Below are 20489 nucleotides of genomic sequence, written 5' to 3'. Positions count from 1 at the left end.
GACGGCTGCAGTAGAAAATGAACTCCAGTTCAGACAGACCCAAGACACGTGGGATTCTGAAATGTCTCAGGGTTCCTTTGGTTCCATGATGCCCCCCGTGTCACCGTGACACAGCTCTCAGACCTGGCAGTAGAAAAATAAATCCAAAAATTCAGAAGAAATCATCTTAAAGTCATGCTAAGCCTGTCTTCTACAGTCCAGAATCTACATATGTGTGACTGCAGATACTTGGGATGAGGGTAGATGCTCAGAGGAATTCATGGGTTTGATCTAGGAAACCTGTCCCAAAGTTTTCCCTGCCTTTTCCTCCTTGGACACTTCCGGATGCCCGGAGGAAGCTCATGTCCAACGGCAACTCCATCCCCCACTTCCTCCTCTTGGTTGCAGCTCTTGCACTTCTGCTTCTTCCTGGGCATCTCCCAGGCTGCCCTCCTGGGCAACGACCTCAACGCCGTAGCCTACCCACCAGCTGCACACCCCCAGGGACTTCTTCCGGCTCCACCTCTCCCTCACAAACGTGGGCTGCATCTGAACCACTGTCCCCAAAACCATGGTCAATTTCCTCTGGAACACCAGGAGCATCTCCTACTCAGGATGAACTGCACAGGTGTTTTTTGATTTTCTTCTTGATCCCAGTAGAGGTTGCCTTTCTCACCATCATGTCCTACGACCGCTACGTGGCCATCTGCAAAGCCCTGCACTACAGGACCCTCCTGGGCAACAGAGCGTGTGCCCACGTGGTAGCAGCTGCCTGGGCCACTGGGAAGAGGGTCTGGACCTGGGGCTGCAGGAGCTGCTACCTGAGCTGATGATCTCCTGAGCAGTCCAGACACGCTGTCACTGTCCCTGTCCTCTATTTCCTCTCTTTCTTGATGCACGACCAGTGCTGCTCTACTGGGCTGGGGCAGGGCAGGGAGATGGGGGGACCGGGGAGGGGCTGGACTGGGCAGTTCCAGTGAGTAGAAAACCGCAGTGTTCATCTGAAGTGGAGGAGTGGGCAGGGTGGGCGCACTACAGGGCTGAGGTGTGGCAGCAGGAGCCCAGGGAGACACTGCCCCTGCTAGAATGAACTGCCTGTGTGTGTGCGAGGGAAGGACTCGTGTCTCTGAACACGCCAGTGTGTGTGAGCAGTGCATCAGTCCAGCTCAGGGGTGGACACCTCTCAGAACCCTGACACATTTCTGAGTGTGACTCCAGGAAAACCCCCACTGTGCCAGGGAGTTATCAGAGTTACTGTCACCCTCCTGGTGTCCTGTGTAATGATGAAACTAGAAAAGGTGATCATCAGACCCTTTTAATTTTCTAAGAGGAGAAATGTCACTGCTGGAAAGAAGTGTCACTGAAGAGGTGAGAAGAGGGAGCATCATTGTTTCCTTCAGCCTGTTCCACAGCAGGTTCCCCTGGAGCCCCAGGGACACCTGCAGGGAACCCAGAGGGGCAGAGAAAGGGCTGCCTTTGGCTCTTGCTGTGCTGCTCAGCTCCTGGCACACAGGGAACTCCTGGCAAGCGGGCAGCACTGCAGAGAGACAGCTCTGCCCAGGAGCAGCTCCTCTACACAGCCCAGCAGGGCCGAGGGCACTGCCTGTAGGCACGAGAGAAGAGAAGCAAGGTAGAGGGAGGTTAAAGGCAGCGGAAAGATGGGAGGTGTTCAGCTGAGACTTCCCTTGGAGACACAACTTCATACTCCTCTGCAGAGTGAGTCTACAGGTGCAGGGCAATGTCGCTTGTGTTCCTGGAGGAATCTCCTAAAGCTACCACATCCCACAGCCTTGCGCATCTGTCAGGACTCTCCCAGTTTGTCTGTTGCACAGGAGGAGGATGTTCTGCAGGGCAGGCCTTCCCTGCAGCACCGTCAGAGGGACTGTGCAGGTGGGCTCCTTCTCCCAGGGATGGTTGCTGGTTGGGAAGGTGGGGGTGCAGCCAGGGGTGCCCGGGACTGTCCTGCAGAGCAGGGTCCCTGTGCTCTGGGGTTCTTCATGCCAGGGCAGGGACCCTGTTGCCTGACGGGGTCAGGTCTCATCCTGCCTGGGGAGTTGCGCACACCTCTGCAGGGTGAAGCTGTCGGTGGAGGAGGGGTCAGAGAGTGGAGGAAGGGCCATAAAGTTGGGGAGGGTCCATAAATTGGGGGAGGGGCTGCAGAATGTGGGAGGGGTCACAGCCTGGACCAGGGAGGGGCATGGGGCAGTGACCCCGGGGAGGGAGAGGGGTCAGGAGGTGGGGGAAGGGGGTTACCTGATCCCAGAGCCATTGGGGTCATGGCGGGGCCAAACCTGAGGGGGACAGTTTTTCCCAAAGTTCCCCTCATTTTTCCCAATTTTTCATCCATTTTTCCCAAATTTCCTACTTTTTTCCCAAATTTTCATCCATTTTTCTCCATTTTTCCCAAATTTCCTACTTTTTTCCCAAATTTTCATCCATTTTTCTCCATTTTTCCCAAATTTCCCACTTCTTTCCCCAATTTTCCTCCTATTTCTACCATTTTTCCCAAATTTCCCCATTCTTTTCCAAATTCCTCCTCTTTTTCCCAAATTCCCCCATTTTTTCTCAATTCCTTTCATTTTTCCCGAATTTCCTTCTTCTTCCCCCATTTTTCCCCATTTCCCCCAAATTCCCCCCCATTTTTCCCAATTTTTCCTCAATTTTCTTCCAGTTTTTCCCAAAATCCCCCATTTTTTCTCAGTTCGCCCCATTTTCCCCAAATTCCACCATTTTTTCCCAATTTTTTTTCAAGCTCCCCTAATTTTTCCAAATTTCCTCCCATTTTTCCTGATTTTTTACCTGTTTTCCCTGAATTTCCCACTTTTTCCCCAATTTTTCCTCCATTTCCCCTCAAAAGCCCCCATTTTCCCAAATTTCTGACTTTCCCCCCAAATTTCCCCCATTTTTCCCAAATTCTCCCCATTTTTCCCAATTTCCCCCCCCCATTTCTCTGGATTTCCCCCCATTTTTCTACATTTTTCCGATTTTTTTTACATTTTCCTGGATTTTCCTCCAGTTTTCCCAAATTTCCCCCCAGTTTTCCCAATTTTTCATTTGTGTTCCCCAAATTTCCCACTTTTTCCCCAATTTTTCCCCATTTTCCCTGAAATTCCTACTTTTTGCCCAAATTTCCTCCCATTTTTTCCCACTGGGGAAATTTGGAAAACTGGGGGGCCAAAAAATCCAGGAAAATGGGGGGGAAATGTGGGAAAAATCTGGAGAAAAATCTGGGAAAATGGGGAAAAAATGGGGAAAAATCTGGGAAAATGTGGAAAAAATGTGGGAAAATCCAGGAAAATGAGAAAAATGGGGAAAGATCAAAAAAAATTTGGGAAAAATGGAGAAAAATGCAGCAAATTCTGGGAAAAATCTGTAGAAATGGGGAAAAATGTGAGAAAAATCGGGGAAAATGTTGGAAAAATGTGGAAAAAATGGGAAAAATCTGGGAAAATGCAGAAAAAATGGGGAAAAATCCAGGAAAATGGGAAAAGATCTGGGAAAATCTGGGAAAATGGGGAAGAAATGGGGAAAAATCTGGGAAAATGGGATAAAAACGGGGGAAATCCGAGAAAATGAGGAAAAATGGGGAAAAAATTTGCAAAAATGGGGAAAATGTGGGAAAATTGGGAAAAATCTGGGAAAATGGGGAAAAATTCAGGAAAATGTGGAAAAATGGTGGAAAATCTGGGAAAAATGGTGGAAATCTGGGAAAATGGGGAAAAAATCTGGGAAAATGGGGAAAAATGTGGAAAAAATGGGGGAAAATGTGGAAAAAATGGAGGAAAGATGTAGGAAAATTGGGTTAAACTGGGAGGAACTGTGAGAAACTGGGCCAGAGGGAAAGGGTTGTTGCCATGGAAATGTGAACCCACCCCTCCTCCACCCGGCCCAGGGCTCGAGGGGGGTAAACTGGGTTAAACTGGGACATACTGGGAGGCACTGTGGGGGACACTGGGAGCTACTGGGAGCTGCTGGGGGGATCACTTGGGTTACTTGGATGGACACTGGTGTTACTGGGAGCTACTGGGGGGTTACTGGGAGTTACTGGGAGCTACTGGGGGGATTACTGGGAGTTACTGGGATGGACACTGGGATGGACATGGGGGTCACTGGGAGCTACTGGTGGAGTAACTGGGGTTACTGGGGGGGTCACTGGGTCACTGGGGTTACTAGGGGGGTCACTGGGGTTACTGGAAGGGGTCACTGGGGTTACTGGGAGCTACTGGGAGGGTCACTGGAGTTACTGGGAGGGTCACTAGAGTTACTGAGAGGGGTCACTGGGAGGGTTACTGGGGTTACTGGGAGCTACTAGTGGAGTAACTGGGGGGGTCACTGGGGTTACTGAGAGGGTCATTGGGATGCACTGGGATGGACACTGGGGTTACTGGGAGCTACTGGGGGGGTCACTGGGGTTACTGGAGGGGTCGCTGGAGATACCGGGGGCGTTACTGGGGTTACTGAGGTTACTGGGAACTACTGGGGGGGGTCACTGGGGGGTTAGTGGGGTTACTGGGGGGTTACTAGGAGTTACTGGGGGGGTCACTGGGGAATGAGGTGAGCAACTGTGGTTACTGGGGGGCTCACTGGGGTTACTGGGAACTACTGGAAGCCACTGAGAGCGACCCATCCCCCTCCCCCCCAGGGTCACCCAGAGGACACGGAGAGGGGGGAGGGGTGGAGGCCCCGCCCCCTCCCAGTCCCTCCCAGTTCCTCCCAGTTCCCTCCCAGTTCCCTCCCAGTCCCTCTCAGTCCTGAACTAGTCGCACTGGGAGCAGCTCCAGGTCCCCCCGCCCAGTTTGGGCCCCCCTGGGCTATTTTTGGGAGCCAGTGACATCACTGCAGGGGGAGGGGCCTCGAGGGGGTGGCCCCTCCCCTCTCCCTTCCCAGTACAGACCAGTAAGGGACCAGTAATGGCCCCCGCCCTCCCAGTTCCACCAGTAAGGCATCAGTAAGGGCTGGGGGAGATCGGGGGAGGCTCCCAGTTCGACCAGTAAAGGACCAGTGGCGGCGTGAGGCCACGCCCCCTTCCCAGTAATGGACTGGGGAGGTCTGGGACCCTCCCAGTAACACCAGTAAGAGCCCAGAGACCCTCCCAGTAACACCAGTATCACCAGTAAGAGTTCAGGGACCCTCCCAGTAACACCAGTAAGAGATCAGGGAACCTCCCAGTAACACCAGTAAGAGATCAGGGACCCTCCCAGTAACACCAGTAAGAGCCCGTGGACCGTCCCAGTAACACCAGTAAGAGCTCGGGGACCCTCCCAGTAACACCAGTAAGAGATCAGGGACCCTCCCAGTAACACCAGTAAGAGCCCGTGGACCGTCCCAGTAACACCAGTAAGAGCTCGGGGACCCTCCCAGTAACACCAGTAAGAGATCAGGGACCCTCCCAGTAACACCAGTAACACCACTAAGAGCCCGGGGACCCTCCCAGTAACACCAGTAAGAGCCCAGTAAGAGCTCAGAGGGTGGGGGAGGGGCCTGGGAGAGGGGTTTTTGGGGTTGGGGGAAAGGCCTTGAGCGTGGGGGAGGGGCAGGAGTGTCCCTGAGGGTGGGGGAGGGGAAGGAGGGTTCCTGAGGGTGGGGGAGGGGAAGGAGGGTTCCTGAGGGTGGAGGAAGGTCTCTGAGGGTCCCTGAAAGTGGGAGAGGGGCAGGAGAGGCCCCCGAATGTGTGGGAGGGGCAGGAGGAGACCCTGAGAGTGGGGGAGGGGCAGGAGGGGACCCCGAGGGTGGGGGAGGGGCAGGAGGGTCCTCTGAGGGTGGGGGAGGGGCAGGAGGGTTCCTGAGGTTGCGGGAGGGGCAGGAGGGAACCCTGGGGCTGGAGGAGGGGGCCTGAGGTTCCCTGAGGGTGCGTGAGGGGCAGGAGGGTCCCTGAGGGTGGGGGAGGGGCAGAAGGGTCCCTAAGGGTGGGGGAGGGGCAGGAGGGGACCTCAAGAGTGGGGGAGGGGTAGAGAGGGACTTCAAAGGGGGGGAGGGGCAGGAGGGTCCCTAAGGGTGGGGGAGGGAGAGGAGGGGTCCCCAAGGGTGAGGGAAGAGCAGGAGAGGACCCCGGGGGTGGGGGAGGGGCAGGAGGGTCCTGAGGGTGGAGGAGGGGCAGGGAGGGACCCCGAAAGTGGTGTAGGGTCCCTGAGGGTCCCTGAGGGTGGGGGAAGGGTAGGAAGTTCCCCGAGGGTGGCGGAGAGGCAGGAGAGTCTCTGAGGGTGGGGGAGTGGTAGGGAGGGACCCTGAGGGTGGGGGAGGGGTAGGAGGTTCTCTGAGGGTGGGGGAGGGGTAGGGAGGGAGCTCGAGGGTGGGGGAGGGGCAGGACGTTTTGAGGGTGGGGGAGGGGCAGGAGGGGACTGAGAGGGTGGGGGAGGGACCTGGAGGGTCTGTGAAGGTGGGGGAGGGGCAGGAGGGACCCTGAGGGTGGTGGAGGGGCAGGAAGGGGGGGGGGAGGGGCCTTGGGGGTTCTGTAAAGATGGGGGGAGGGGGTGAAGGTGGGTCCATCCTTGGGAGGGGACATGCCCACCCAAAACCCAGTAAGTCCCAGTTGAGCTCCCAGTTCAGGGAGGGGGAGAGGAGGCAAAAGACACACCCACTTGGAGAGACCACGCCCACCTTGGCAGGGGACACGCCCACCAGAGAGGGACTCCGCCCACCTGAAGAGGGGACACGCCCACCCCCAAACCAGTAAGTCCCAGTTGAGTTCTGCTTTAACTGGTCCTTAGTGGTCCCACCACCCCATTCCGCGTTCCAGCGACCCGTACTGGTTTATACTGGTTTATACTGGTCTATCCTGGTTTATACTGGTCTATACTGGTTTATACTGGTCTATACTGGTCTGTACTGATCTGACCTTGATGGAGATGCTGAAGTGCCCTCAACCCCCTTACCTGGTCCTTACTGGTCCCACCACCCCATTCCCCTTTCCAGTGACCCGTACTGTTTTATACTGGTCTATACTGGTCCATACTGATTTATACTAATCTATACTGGTCTATACTGGTCTGTACTGGTCTGACCTTGATGGAGATGCTGAAGTGCCCCCAACCCCCTTAACTGGTCCTTACTGGACCCACCACCCCATTCCCCATTCCAGTGACCCGTACTGGTTTATACTGGTCTATCCTGGTTTATATTGGTCTATACTGGTTTATACTAGTCTATACTGGTCTATACTGGTTTATACTTGTCTGTACTGGTCTGACCTTGATGGAGATGCTGAAGTGCCCCCAACCCCCTTAACCGGTTTTAACAGTTTGTTTGGATACATGTCTGGAATAAAGACAAGTGCCAGAAATATTCAAACACACAAAATATCTTTTATTACAGTGAGAATAATAATAACAATAAACTTAGCAAAGAGAATCAAAAAACTAAAAAAGGATACAAGATATCTTATTGTGTGGCCTTAAAAACAAATACTACCAACAGCATTTAATACAGTATTAACTAGTGAAAAGGGGGTTAAAGGGATACCAAAAAAGGGATCTTAACACAGTATTATGGATAACTATTAACACAATATTGGTTAGTAAAAAGGGAAATTAAAGGGAACACTAAAAGGATATTAAAAAGTTTGTTCTCTCAGTTGCTTCCTATCAATAAACTGTGCTTACCCACACAGACAGGCCAGGGCTGTCAGGATCTGCAGCAGCTGGTCGGTACCCATGCTTAGCGGGCGTCTCCGTGGAGCAACACAGTCTCTGTGGCAGGATGAGGATTGCTCAGCTCAGCAGTCCCGACACCCCACTTTTATCAGTTCCACATTACACTGCGTAAGGCCAGTACGTAGTATAAGGTGATGCCTGAATGGCAGCCAAACCCCGCCTGTTCATCACCTGATAACAAGTCTGCGCATGCCCTACTTGTAGGGCAAGGGGCGAGCGACCCCTGCCCACATAATCTTCCTCCCATCATCATCTTTCTCACCCCTATGTATGACCTCTACCATTGTGTTTCAAGAGTAGATGTATCCATCTTGCAATATGTAGCAAAACCAAGGAAGAACTCAGCTCTGATAATAGGGGATATCAAACTGACTTACTAAAAAGCACAATTAGCCTGTACCATGAAGTTACGTTGTACCATACTCTGGTTGGTTTCACATCCTACTATGATTCCTTTCTCACGCCTCTTATTCTCCATTGATCATCCAATTCAAAAGTACCCCCCTTACACTGGTCCTTACTGGTCCCACTACCCCACTCCCTGTTCCAGTGACCCGTACTGGTCCGTACTGGTTTTTATTGGTCTATACTGGTCTATACTGGTCTGTACTGGTCTGACCTTGATGGACATACTGAAGTGCCCCCAACCCCCTTAACTGGTCCTTAGTGGTCCCACTGCCCCATTCCCCATTCCAGTGACCCATACTGGTCTGTACTGATCCATACTGGTTTATACAGGCCTATACTGGTTTATACTGGTCTATACTGGTCTATGCTGGTCTGACCTTGATGGAGATGCTGAAGTGCCCCCAACCCCCTTAACTGGTCCTTACTGGTCCCACCGTCCTACTCCCCATTCCAGTGACCCATACTGGGTCGGTGGTGGTGAGAACCCCAACAGGAGCCAGGCAGGGTCTTCCTGCCATTGGATGAATGCTGTGGGAGGTCAGGGCTGCTCACAGATCCAGATCACAACAGCACATTTCCAAGAGTACTGTCAAATGGGAAGGACAAAACACAATTATAAAGAAGGAAAGGAGCTTTTCTGAGTCAGTGCTTTCAGTTTCCTACTCCGGAGGAATCTGGGGGTTGAGAAATGGAAAAGGAGCTCTCTTGTTGGACAAGTCACTGAGACTCCTGAGCTGTAACTTGGAATGCACAGTGTTTCTGCAAGCCACTTCCTCAAGTGCTTTCGACCTCTGCTCTGCTTTTGACAGAAGCAGCATCACTTCTGCTGGACCCATCTGTTTTTTCTTTATCTGCCCTTTTCTATCTGCAAAAAGAAAAGTTGTCCTATCAGTGCCCTGCAAACAGGCAGGTTTCTCTCAGGCCAAAGTGAGTGCACAGACATTCGCATGGACTACTGACACGGAAGTCATGAATGGATTTCTGATGTTGAGTCTACTGTTTTGAAATCAGAAAATGTGCTGAGAAGTCATCGTTAGTCTTTGAGAGGGAAACAGGAGAAAAATCGGATAAACTTGTTGCTAAAAATGAGCTGCTTCAAACTGAGCTTGACCACCTTCAAAGTCTTGTTGCACCAGAGTGCAGAGAGAAAATTTGCTGAAAAAACAGGCTCCTGGTTTGGTCAGTACAGACCAGTAAGGGATCAGTAACGGCCCCTGCCCTCCCAGTTCCACCAGTAAGGCATCAGTAAGGGCTGGGGGGAGATCGGGGGAGGCTCCCAGTTCGACCAGTAAGGGACCAGTGGCGGTGTGAGGCCACGCCCCCTTCCCAGTAACGGACCAGTAACGGACTGGGGAGGTCCGGGACCCTCCCAGTAACACCAGTAAGAGCCCAGGTACCCTCCCAGTAACACCAGTTAGAGCTCAGTGACCCTCCCAGTAACACCAGTACCAGCCCAGGGACCCTCCCAGTAACACCAGTAAGAGCTCAGGGACCCTCTCAGTAACACCAGTAACACCAGTAAGAGCCCGGGGACCCTTCCAGTAACACCAGTAAGAGCTTGGGGACCCTCCCAGTAACACCAGTAACAGCAGTAAGAGCTTGGGGACCCTCCCAGTAACACCAGTAACAGCTCAGGGACCCTCCCAGTAACACCAGTAAGAACTCAGGGACCTTCCCAGTAACACCAGTAAGAACTCAAGGACCCTCCCAGTAACACCAGTAACACCAGTAAGAGCTCAGGGAACCTCCCAGTAACACCAGTAAGAGCTCGGGGACCCTCCCAGTAACACCAGTAAGAGCTTGGGGACCCTCCCAGTAACACCAGTAAGAGTTCGGGGACCCTCCCAGTAACACCAGTAACACCAGTAAGAGCTCAGGAACCCTCCCAGTAACACCAGTAAGAACCCAGTAAGAGCTCAGAGGGTGGAGGAGGGGCCTGGGAGGGGGGTTTTTGGGGGTGGGGGAGAGACCTTGAGCATGGGGGAGGGGCAGGAGGGGACCCTGAATGTGGGGGAGGGGTAGGAGGGACCCTGAGTGTGGGGGAGGGGAACCCGGTATCCCGAGGGTGGGGAGGAGTAGGTGGGTCACTGAGGGTGGAGGAGGGGCAGGAATTGATGGGGAGGCATGAACATGATGCTCACAGGCCATTATGGTCGGCAATATGTCAAATTTATTATTTAAATCAGTTAACTTTTATACAGTTTAGTTTGTTTGGGGCACATACTTACAACAAAGTGATTGGATAGCTCAGTCTGTGCACGCGTCTCATGTCTCCAGTTCATTGGACCTGATATTCTGTCCACGCGATCTGAAATCATCCTTGGCATAGAAACCTCTTTCTAATTAATCTGCTTTTAGGGTTTTACTAAATTTGCAGGTGTTTCATTATCTTCAGTTTCTCAAGGTTTTTTTTCTATAAACATATTATGTTCTCAAACCTTATAATTAGACACAGAGCTAACAAGTATAAACATCACATATTTTCACAGAGTCTATAAGTATATACAATACAGCTTGTCACTTCCATGGCAAGCAAGGCCTACAGTGCGCAGGAAAAATTGTTCAGAGAAATCTCTCTGTTCTGGTGACAGGCAGGAGGGTCCCTGAGGGTGAGGAAGGAGGTACCCCGAAGGTGGGGGAGGGGAAGGAGGGTCCCTGAGGGTGGGGGAGGGGCCCTGAGGGTCCCTGAGGGTGGGGGAGGGGCAGGAAGGGACCCTGAGGGTGGGGGAGGGGCAGGAGCGTCTCTGATGCTGGAAAGGGGCAGGAGGTTCCCTGAGGGTGGGGGAGAGGTAGGGAGGGAGCTTGAAGGTGGGGGAGGGGCTGGAGGTTCCCTGAGGGTGGGGGAGGGGCAGAGGAGGACTGGGAGGGTGGGGGAGGGGCCCTGACGGTCTCTGAAGGTGGGGGAGGGGCAGGAGGGGACCCCGAGGGTGGGGGAGGGGCAGGAAGGGGGGGGAGGGGGTTTGGGGGGGTCCTTAAAGGTGGGGAGGGGGGCTGAAGGTGGGTCCGTCCATGGGAGGGGACACCCCCACTCAAAAACCAGTAAGTCCCAGTTGAGCTCCCAGTTCAGGAGGGGGAGAGGAGGCAAAAGACACACCACTTGGAGAGACCACGCCTACCTTGGGAGGGGACACGCCCACCAGGGAGAACAGCCCACCTAAAGAGGAGACATGCCCAGCCCCATACCAGTAAGTCCCATCTGAGTTCTGCCTTAACTGGTCCTTACTGGTCCCACCACCCCATTCCACGTTCCAGTGACCCGTACTGGTTTATACTGGTCTATCCTGGTTTATACTGGTCTATACTGGTATATACTGGTCTGTATTGGTCTGTACTGATCTGACCTTGATGGAGATGCTGAAGTGCCCCCAACCCCCTTAACTGGTCCTTACTGGTCCCACCACCCTGCTCCCCATTCCAGTGACCCATACATACGGTCGGTGGTGGCGAGAACCCCAGCAGGAGCCAGGCAGGGTCTTCCTGCCATTGGATGAGTGCTGTGAGAGGTCAGGGCTGCTCACAGATCCAGATCACAACAGCACATTTCCAAGAGCACTGTCAAATGGGAAGGACAAAACACAATTATAAGGAAGGAAAGGAGCTTTTCTGAGTCAGTGCTTTCAGTTTCCTACTCCGGAGGAATCTGGGGGTTGAGAAATGGAAAAGGAGCTCTCCTGTTGGACAAGTCACTGAGACTCCTGAGTTGTAACTTGGAATGCACCGTACCTCTGCAAGCAACTTCCTCAAGTGCTTTCGACCTCTGCTCTGCTTTTGACAGAAGTAGCATCACTTCTACCGGACCCATTGAATCCGAAAAATCGGTCTAAGAAACTGCTCAGAGACTTTTTTATCTTTAAGCAGCAAGGTATTTCTTTATTCAAAGCTGGGAGCAAGCCAGCTCGCGCTGGACAAACTTGCTCAAAGGCTTCACACAAAATCAGTATTTTTATACAATCTTCAGATGTGATTACAACATCTATCAATGCATATTAATAATAGGTGGCGTATAGGTGGAGCTCGGGCAGGGTTTGGGGCGGTGCTTCTCTTGGTCCTCAATTTTGGTGGGTCTGGGGGCTTAAACTCATCTTCCTCAGCTTGACCTTCCTTCTCTTCCATTGTTCTTGACCCGCTCACTGAAGCTTGGAAGAAGCCCTCGCTCCAGGCCTATTTCTCCTATAAAAATGTCTACCTGATCCTGTTATATTTCTAATTTATTGCTTCTAGGCCTATTACATGTTCTTGTACTATTCTCTGAAGCTTTGGTCCAGTAAGTAGAACAGAACAAGTACAGATCGTTTTGGATGTTGGTAGTTTGTTAGCAGGCCCAAATTTCTTAGTTAACTCTTTTGAGCCTGGCCTCCTGTTTCACCATCTCTTTTTTCTTTATCTGCCCTTTTCCACCTGCAAAAAGAAAAGTTGTCCTGTCAGTGCCCTGCAAACAGGCCGGTTTCTCTCAGGCCAAAGTGAGTGCACAGACATTCGCATGGACTACTGACACGGAAGTCATGAATGGACTCTGATGTTGAGTCTACTGTTTTGAAATCAGAAAATATGCTGTTGAAGTCATCGTTAGCCTTTGAGAGGGAAACAGGAGAAAAATCGGATAAACTTGTTGCTAAAAATGAGCTGCTTCAAACTGAGGTTGACTATCTTCAAAGTCTTGTTGCACCAGAGTGCAGAGAGAAAATTTGCTGAAAAAACAGGCTCCTGGTTTGGTCAGGCAACTTCATAAACCAGTGTCTTATCCTGGCATTGAGACTTGGGAAACCACAGAGAACCCTGATTCTAAGTCTGAGGAGAGACAGAAACCGGGAGACTTTGAAGTTCAAGTGATGTTTCTACAGTCTCCCAGCTTTCCTCACATTAATGAAAATAGAGTGAGTGACCCCTGTGATAATGAACAAAGGGAAGATTATTCTTTACCTCTCTCAGATTCCTTTGTGCCTGAAACTGAATCCGCTAAAAAACCTTGGACTCAACAAGAGAACCCGACCCGGAAAACAACTCAATTCAATCTGATTCAGGTGGCTAAAGAGCAGAAACATTATGGTGATAAGCCTGGACAAATAAAAAGCCAGCCAGTGAAATCCTATCAATATATCACATACCTTGGAATTCCACTTAGTTCTCATCGACATTTAATACAATTTCCAATGGATATGGGGACACAACGTTCACAGCAAAATGCCAAAGATGGGATTAAAACCCTGACGAAAAAGAGTTAAAATCACTGGAGAAAAGGAAGCAACCAGAGTCTTCAACCAAGGGTTTCACCCTGTTACTCTTTTGTTGATATTACCTTTTAGCTTTTTATTCTAATAATCATCTTGTTTGTTAAAATTGGGATGATTATGAAACAGTCAGCTCACCGATTACCCCCATCAATACTAGACGATGCCCGCAGTATAAAGGAATAAACCCCTCCCAGCCCCTCCAGGAGCCCTGAAATCCCATCCTGGTCCCACAGGACACTCCCAACTTCCCCTCAAACCCTCTGAGGCTCCCAGACTGACTCCCAGACCCAGAAAGCTCTTGCTGCCCATGGAGTGCCCAGCGTGACCATCCAACTACACCACAAAGCCAAAGCTTCCAGGCTTTCTTTCCTGGTCATAAGGACTGTTGTTTCCTGTTTTCAACCTCGCCTCCCAAGGCCAACCAGATTCCCAAAACTGCATACGGACGAAGATTCCTCACAGCACAAAAGTGATAGCACAGAAAAGTCTTACTGCCCAAGGAGTTCCCAGCTTCACAAACCAACTGCACCACAAAGCCAAAGCTTCCAGTCTTTCTTTCCTGGTCATAAGGGCTATTGTTTCCCCACCTCGGAAATGCTAGTCAGATTCCCAAAATTGCGTACGGATGAAGACTTTTCCCACACCGAAGGTCCCAGCACAGAAAGCTCTTGTTGCTCATGGAGTCCCCAGCCTGACACACTAATACAAGAAGATATAAAAAAGGAACTCCAGAGGCAAAGACACATCCTCATGGAGGTACAGTGAATGTTCTAACTTTATTCCAAAAATACACCCATTATCCAGGGTCCTACAGGGTTCACACACTCTATTCTAACTTTCTATTGGTTACATTCACTTCCACACACTATATCTATAACTTTATTGGCTCTACTAGCCAAGGCACATTTCCAGGCCCCCCATCTTCTGGTTTCTCACACCCTGGATAACAACCTCCTTCCTTGTTTTTCTCTAGGAAGCTTTCTGATATCTACTGCTCAAGGACACACATCTGCTCCTGGAGAACACAGGTCCCTGCAATCCGGCACGCAGGTCGAATTGTGCAAGCAGGCCTGAAGTAGCATATGTCTTGCATCATCTAATATTATCTCAACAATTCCCCCTTTTTATTTTGCACTATCCAGGCCTGATTGATGGTCTTTCACTTGGTTCGGCTCTTTGTTCCATGTGGTTCTTGAAAACTTTTATTTTTCAAATGAAACTTCATTTTACTCAGGGTTATGTGTCTCCTATTTTTATCTATTGGTGCTTATGCATATGTGAGGCAATATGTTTACGCATTTGTGAGCAAAACCAGAATATATTAATAATCATATATTCATATATTCACATGCATACATTCACACAACTTTCATGCTCTCACACAAACATACTTTTGAGTTGTATTTTACTGTGTTTTCTAGTTGTGAACTGAGAAATTATCATTCTTGTGTTTTGCCCTCAGATGAGTAAGATCTAATTATGCATTTCTGGTGTACTTGGTGCGTCAGGCTGGGCGCTCTATGGGCAGCAAGAGCTTTCTGTGCTGGCACCCCTGGTGTGGGAGGATCTTTTTTTGTATGCAATTTTGGGAGTCGGGCTAGTAGTTGGAGGCTGGGCTGAAAACAGGAAACAACAGTCTTTAACGCCAGGAAAGGAAGACTGGAAGATTTGACTTTGTGGTGCAGTTTTTGTGTCACCCAAGGGACTCCAAAGCAAGAGCTTTCTGTCAGGGCCTCTTTGCTGTGGGAGGAATCTTTTTATGCAATTTTGGGAGTCGGGCTGGAAGTTGGGAAACAGGGTTGAAAAGAGGAAACAAAAGCCCTTCTCCCCAGGAAAGAAAGCCTGGAAGCTTTGACTTCGTGGTGAAGTTGGTGTGTCAACTGGGGTACTACATGGGCAGCAAGAGCTTTCTGTGCTGGCATCTTTGCTGTGGGATGAATCTGCATCCGAATGCATTTTTCAGTGTCGGGCTGGCAGTTGTCAGACACAGTTAAAAACTTTTGGTCTGGGAGGAATCTTCATCTGTATGCGATTTTGGGAGTAGGGCTGGAAGTCGGGAGGCAGGGCTGAAAACAGGAAACAACAGCCCATATGACCAGGAAAGAAAGCCCTTATCTGCAGGAAAGAAAGCTTAGAAGATTTGGCTTTGTGGTGCACTTGAAGGGCCAGGTTGGGCACTCCATAGGCAGCAAGAGCTTTTTGTGCTGGCACTTTTGGTGTGGGAGGAATCTTCGCTGTATGCAATTTTGGGAGTTGGGTTGGCAGTTGGGAGGTATGGTTGAAAACAGGAAACATCAGCCCTTATCCCCAGGAAAGAAAGACTGCAAACTTTGACACTTTTGTGTAATTGGTGGACCAGCTTGGCTACTACATTAGCAACAAGAGTTTTCTGTGCTGACACCTTTGTTTTGGGAGGAATCTTCATCCGTATGCAATTTAGGGAGTCGAGCTGGTAGTTGGGAGGCGGTGATGGAAACAGGAAACAACAACCCTTATCCCCAGGAAAGAAAGCCTGGAAGCTTTGGCTTTGTGGTGCAGTTGGGGGGCCAGTCTTGGCACTCCATGAACACCAAGAGCTTTCTTTACTGACCTCATTGGTGTGGCAGGAATCTTTCTTTGTATGCAATTTTGGGGGTCAGGCTGGCAGTGGGGAGGCAGGGCTGAAAAGACGAAACAACAGCCCTTATGGCCAGGAAAGAGAGCCTGGAAGCTTTGACTCTGTGGTGCAGTTGGTGGGGAAACCTGGGGACTCCATGGGTAGCAAGAGCTTTCTGTGCTGGCACCTGTGGTGTGGGAGGAATCTTTGCCCGAATGCAATTTTGGAAGTTTGGCTGGCAGTGGGGAGGCAGCGCTTAAAACAGGAAACAACAGCCCTTATCTCCAGGAAAGAAAGACTGGAAACTTTACCTTTGTGGTGCAGTTGGTGTGTCAAGCCTGGGACTCCATGATCAGCAAGACATTTCTTGGTTGGCACCTTTGGTGTGGAAAAAATCTTTGACTGTTTGCAATTTTGGGCGTCTGACTGGCATTTGAGAGGTGGAGCTGAAAAGAGGAAAAAACAGGAAAGAAAGACTGGAAGCTTTTGCTTTTTGTTGTTTGTCAGCCTGGAGACTCCTTGGGCAACAAGAGCTTTCTCTGCTGGCACCTTTGTTCTGTGAGGAATCTTCGTCCGTATGCAATTTTGGGTGCCTGGTTGTAGTTTGAGAGGTGGAGCTGAAAAGATGAAACAAATATGACATGTAATACCATTGAATTAGTAAATTATTTTACTACTACTAATTTAATGAGTAAATTATTTTACTACAACTAATCTATTACAATAATCATCCACATTTTAACATACAATATGATTATTAGAATAAAAAGCTAAAAGGTAATATCAACAAAACAGTAACAGGGTGAAACTCTTGTTGAAGACCCTGGTTGCTTCCTTTTTTTCCAGTGATTTTAACTCTTTTTCATCTGGATTTTAATCCCATCTTTGGCATTTTGCTGTGAACGTTGTGTCCCCATATCCATTGGAAATTGTATTAAATGTCGATGAGAACTAAGTGGAATTCCAAGGTATGTGATATATTGATAGGATTTCACTGGCTGGCTTTTTATTTGTCCAGGCTTATCACCATAATGTTTCTGCTCTTTAGCCACCTGAATCAGATTGAATTGAGTTGTTTTCCGGGTCGGGTTCTCTTGTTGAGTCCAAGGTTTTTTAGCGGATTCAGTTTCAGGCACAAAGGAATTTGAGAGAGGTAAAGAATAATCTTCCCTTTGTTCATTATCACAGGGGTCACTCACTCTATTTTCATTAATGTGAGGAAAGCTGGGAGACTGTAGAAACATCACTTGAACTTCAAAGTCTCCCGGTTTCTGTCTCTCCTCAGACTTAGAATCAGGGTTCTCTGTGGTTTCCCAAGTCTCAATGCCAGGATAAGACACTGGTTTATGAAGTTGCCTGACCAAACCAGGAGCCTGTTTTTTCAGCAAATTTTCTCTCTGCACTCTGGTGCAACAAGACTTTGAAGATGGTCAACCTCAGTTTGAAGCAGCTCATTTTTAGCAACAAGTTTATCCGATTTTTCTCCTGTTTCCCTCTCAAAGGCTAACGATGACTTCAACAGCATATTTTCTGATTTCAAAACAGTAGACTCAACATCAGAGTCCATTCATGACTTCCGTGTCAGTAGTCCATGCGAATGTCTGTGCACTCACTTTGGCCTGAGAGAAACCTGCCTGTTTGCAGGGCACTGACAGGACAACTTTTCTTTTTGCAGGTGGAAAAGGGCAGATAAAGAAAAAAGAGATGGTGAAACAGGAGGCCAGGCTCAAAAGAGTTAACTAAGAAATTTGGGCCTGCTAACAAACTACCAACATCCAAAACGATCTGTACTTGTTCTGTTCTACTTACTGGACCAAAGCTTCAGAGAATAGTACAAGAACATGTAATAGGCCTAGAAGCAATAAATTAGAAATATAACAGGATCAGGTAGACATTTTTATAGGAGAAATAGGCCTGGAGCGAGGGCTTCTTCCAAGCTTCAGTGAGCGGGTCAAGAACAATGGAAGAGAAGGAAGGTCAAGCTGAGGAAGATGAGTTTAAGCCCCCAGACCCACCAAAATTGAGGACCAAGAGAAGCACCGCCCCAAACCCTGCCCGAGCTCCACCTATACGCCACCTATTATTAATATGCATTGATAGATGTTGTAATCACATCTGAAGATTGTATAAAAATACTGATTTTGTGTGAAGCCTTTGAGCAAGTTTGTCCAGCGCAAGCTGGCTTGCTCCCAGCTTTGAATAAAGAAATACCTTGCTGCTTAAAGATAAAAAAGTCTCTGAGCAGTTTCTTAGACCGATTTTTCGGATTCAATGGGTCCGGTAGAAGTGATGCTACTTCTGTCAAAAGCAGAGCAGAGGTCGAAAGCACTTGAGGAAGTTGCTTGCAGAGGTACGGTGCATTCCAAGTTACAACTCAGGAGTCTCAGTGACTTGTCCAACAGGAGAGCTCCTTTTCCATTTCTCAACCCCCAGATTCCTCCGGAGTAGGAAACTGAAAGCACTGACTCAGAAAAGCTCCTTTCCTTCCTTATAATTGTGTTTTGTCCTTCCCATTTGACAGTGCTCTTGGAAATGTGCTGTTGTGATCTGGATCTGTGAGCAGCCCTGACCTCTCACAGCACTCATCCAATGGCAGGAAGACCCTGCCTGGCTCCTGCTGGGGTTCTCGCCACCACCGACCGTATGTATGGGTCACTGGAATGGGGAGCAGGGTGGTGGGACCAGTAAGGACCAGTTAAGGGGGTTGGGGGCACTTCAGCATCTCCATCAAGGTCAGACCAGTACAGACTAGTACAAACCAGTATAGACCAGTATAGACCAGTATAAACCAGGATAGACCAGTATAAACCAGTACGGGTCACTGGAACGTGGAATGGGGTGGTGGGACCAGTAAGGACCAGTTAAGGCAGAACTCAGATGGGACTTACTGGTATGGGGCTGGGCATGTCTCCTCTTTAGGTGGGCTGTTCTCCCTGGTGGGCGTGTCCCCTCCCAAGGTAGGCGTGGTCTCTCCAAGTGGTGTGTCTTTTGCCTCCTCTCCCCCTCCTGAACTGGGAGCTCAACTGGGACTTACTGGTTTTTGAGTGGGGGTGTCCCCTCCCATGGACGGACCCACCTTCAGCCCCCCTCCCCACCTTTAAGGACCCCCCCCAAACCCCCTCCCCCCCCCTTCCTGCCCCTCCCCCACCCTCGGGGTCCCCTCCTGCCCCTCCCCCCCCCTTCAGAGACCCTCAGGGCCCCTCCCCCACCCTCGGAGTCTCCTCCTGCCCCTCCCCCACCCTCAGGGAACCTCCAGCCCCTCCCCCACCTTCAAGCTCCCTCCCTACCTCTCCCCCACCCTCAGGGAACCTCCTGCCCCTTTCCAGCATCAGAGACGCTCCTGCCCCTCCCCCACCCTCAGGGTCCCTTCCTGCCCCTCCCCCACCCTCAGGGACCCTCAGGGCCCCTCCCCCACCCTCAGGGACCCTCCTTCCCCTCCCCCACCTTCGGGGTACCTCCTTCCTCACCCTCAGGGACCCTCCTGCCTGTCACCAGAACAGAGAGATTTCTCTGAACAATTTTTCCTGCGCACTGTAGGCCTTGCTTGCCATGGAAGTGACAAGCTGTATTGTATATACTTATAGACTCTGTGAAAATATGTGATGTTTATACTTGTTAGCTCTGTGTCTAATTATAAGGTTTGAGAACATAATATGTTTATAGAAAAAAAACCTTGAGAAACTGAAGATAATGAAACACCTGCAAATTTAGTAAAACCCTAAAAGCAGATTAATTAGAAAGAGGTTTCTATGCCAAGGATGATTTCAGATCGCGTGGACAGAATATCAGGTCCAATGAACTGGAGACATGAGACGCGTGCACAGACTGAGCTATCCAATCACTTTGTTGTAAGTATGTGCCCCAAACAAACTAAACTGTATAAAAGTTAACTGATTTAAATAATAAATTTGATATATTGCCGACCATAATGGCCTGTGAGCATCATGTTCATGCCTCCCCATCAATTCCTGCCCCTCCTCCACCCTCAGTGACCCACCTACTCCTCCCCACCCTCGGGATACCGGGTTCCCCTCCCCCACACTCAGGGTCCCTCCTACCCCTCCCCCACATTCAGGGTCCCCTCCTGCCCCTCCCCCATGCTCAAGGTCTCTCCCCCACCCCCAAAAACCCCCCTCCCAGGCCCCTCCTCCACCCTCTGAGCTCTTACTGGGTTCTTACTGGTGTTACTGGGAGGGTTCCTGAGCTCTTACTGGTGTTACTGGTGTTACTGGGAGGGTCCCCGAACTCTTACTGGTGTTACTGGGAGGGTCCCCAAGCTCTTACTGGTGTTACTGGGAGGGTCCCCGAGCTCTTACTGGTGTTACTGGGAGGTTCCCTGAGCTCTTACTGGTGTTACTGGTGTTACTGGGAGGGTCCTTGAGTTCTTACTGGTGTTACTGGGAAGGTCCCTGAGTTCTTACTGGTGTTACTGGGAGGGTCCCTGAGCTGTTACTGGTGTTACTGGGAGGGTCCCCAAGCTCTTACTGCTGTTACTGGTGTTACTGGGAGGGTCCCCAAGCTCTTACTGGTGTTACTGGAAGGGTCCCCGGGCTCTTACTGGTGTTACTGGTGTTACTGAGAGGGTCCCTGAGCTCTTACTGGTGTTACTGGGAGGGTCCCTGGGCT

At 50.2% G+C, this 20489-nt stretch overlaps 2 long non-coding RNA genes across 3 annotated transcripts in view; both read right to left on the bottom strand.

Annotated features, from left to right (window-relative positions):
- Nucleotides 1-18744, bottom strand: part of LOC116798923 — a 35852-nt gene extending 17108 nt beyond the window's left edge. The window contains exon 1 of the long non-coding RNA XR_004360966.1: nt 18546-18744. This is a non-coding gene — a long non-coding RNA (uncharacterized LOC116798923). The remainder of the gene's footprint in view (nt 1-18545) is intronic.
- LOC116798925 lies at nt 6667-11452 on the bottom strand. 2 transcript variants are annotated; one of them, XR_004360969.1, is made up of 5 exons: nt 11293-11452; nt 8329-8338; nt 8183-8242; nt 6852-6975; nt 6667-6804 (listed from the first exon to the last, which is right to left on the bottom strand). It is a non-coding gene; the product is annotated as an uncharacterized LOC116798925 (long non-coding RNA). The 2 variants fall into 2 exon arrangements; XR_004360968.1 differs by having other exon boundaries at nt 6667-6799; nt 6896-6975; nt 11293-11450.
- Nucleotides 18745-20489: the final 1745 nt, after the last annotated feature.

Source organism: Chiroxiphia lanceolata, chromosome 26, assembly GCF_009829145.1.
Source record: "Chiroxiphia lanceolata isolate bChiLan1 chromosome 26, bChiLan1.pri, whole genome shotgun sequence".
Taxonomy (NCBI): domain Eukaryota; kingdom Metazoa; phylum Chordata; class Aves; order Passeriformes; family Pipridae; genus Chiroxiphia; species Chiroxiphia lanceolata.
Note: the sequence above shows the minus strand (reverse complement) of the source record. Positions and strands in the feature narration are given on the sequence as shown.